Below are 1,527 nucleotides of genomic sequence, written 5' to 3'. Positions count from 1 at the left end.
GAAAGAAAGACAGACAGTGGTCCAGTTTCATTTATCCATGTAGCTATCCAGTTTTCCCAAAACCATGCTTGTATCCTGGGATTAAATTACACTTGATCATAGTGAATTATTTTTTAAAATGTATTGTTGGATTTGGGTTGCTAATATTTTGTTGAAGGTTTTGCATCCATGTTCATCAGGGATATTGGCCTATAGTTTCCTTTTTTTGTTGTGTCTTTATTTGGTTTTGAAATCAGGGTAGTGCTGGCCTCAAATAAAACTGGGTTTTCCTTCCTCCTCTTCTTTTTTTTCCCCCTTCCATTAGTTTGAGAAGAATAGGTTTTAACTCTTCTTCAAATGTTTTGTAGAATTCACACTGTGAAGCTTTCCAGTCCTGGACTTCTGTTTGTTGGGAGTTTTTTGATTACTGTCTCAATTTCATTGATGTTAGTAATTGGTCTGTTCAAATTTTCTATTTCTTCCTGTTTCAGTTTTGGTAGGTTATATGTTTCTAGGAATCTGTGTTTCTTTTAGGTTGTCCAGGTCATTGGCATGTAACTTTTCATAAAATTCTCTTACAATCCTTTTTTTTTTTTTTGCTGGAGTTGGTTGTTATTTCTTCTCTTTCATTTCTGATTTTGCTTATTTGAGGCTTCTCTCTCTCTTTCTCTCTCTCTCTCTCTGAACCTGGCTACAGGTTTATCAATTTTGTTGATCTTTTCAATAAACCAACTCTTGGTTTCATTGATCTGTTGTATTGGTCTTTTTAGGTTTTTTTTTGGGGGGGGGGTCTTTTTAGTTTCTATATCTTTTATTTTGACTCTAATATTTATTATTTCCTTCCTTCTGTTGGTTTTGAATTTTGGTTTACACCTAAAGCTACCTTAGATGTAAGATTAAGTTGTTTATTTGAGATTTTTATTGCTTTTTGAGGTAGTCATTTTCATTTGTCTTCATGTATTTTTTAATTTCCTTTTTGATTTCTTGGTTGACCTATTCAGTGTTAATTAACATGCTATTTAACCTTTGTGTATTTGTACTTTTTCCAGATTTTTTTTTTTTTTTTTTTTTTTTGTGGTTGATTTCTAGTTTCATAGTGTTGTGGTCAGAAAAGATGCATGGGATAACTTCAGTCTTTTTGAAATTATTGAGTCTTGTTTTGTGGCCAAACATGTGATCTCTTTTGGAGACTGTTCTGTGTGCACTTGAAAAGATTGTGTATTCTGCTGTTGTAAGATGGAATATTCTGAATATTTCTAAATCAATCTGGTTCAGTGTGTCTTTTAAAGCCACTTTTTGCTGGTTGATTTTCTGTTTAGATGATCTGTTCATTGATGTAAGTGGGGGTGTTAAAGTCCCTTACATTGCTGTATTATTATTGATACATGCCCCCTGGAAGTTCTTTTATATTTGTTATGTAAGTTTTTATGTATTTGTGTGTTCCCACGTTGGGTGTATAAATATTTACAATTGTTAGGTCTTGTTGAATTGTCCCCCTCATTATTATATAGTGTTCTTTGTCTCTTATTAGTCTTTGTTTTAGAGTCA

Source organism: Enhydra lutris, unplaced genomic scaffold (assembly GCF_002288905.1).
Source record: "Enhydra lutris kenyoni isolate GAN:26980312 unplaced genomic scaffold, ASM228890v2 scaffoldscaffold15, whole genome shotgun sequence".
In the NCBI taxonomy this organism is placed as follows: domain Eukaryota; kingdom Metazoa; phylum Chordata; class Mammalia; order Carnivora; family Mustelidae; genus Enhydra; species Enhydra lutris.
The sequence above is the reverse complement of the archived record's forward strand: the minus strand, read 5'-3'. Positions refer to the sequence as shown.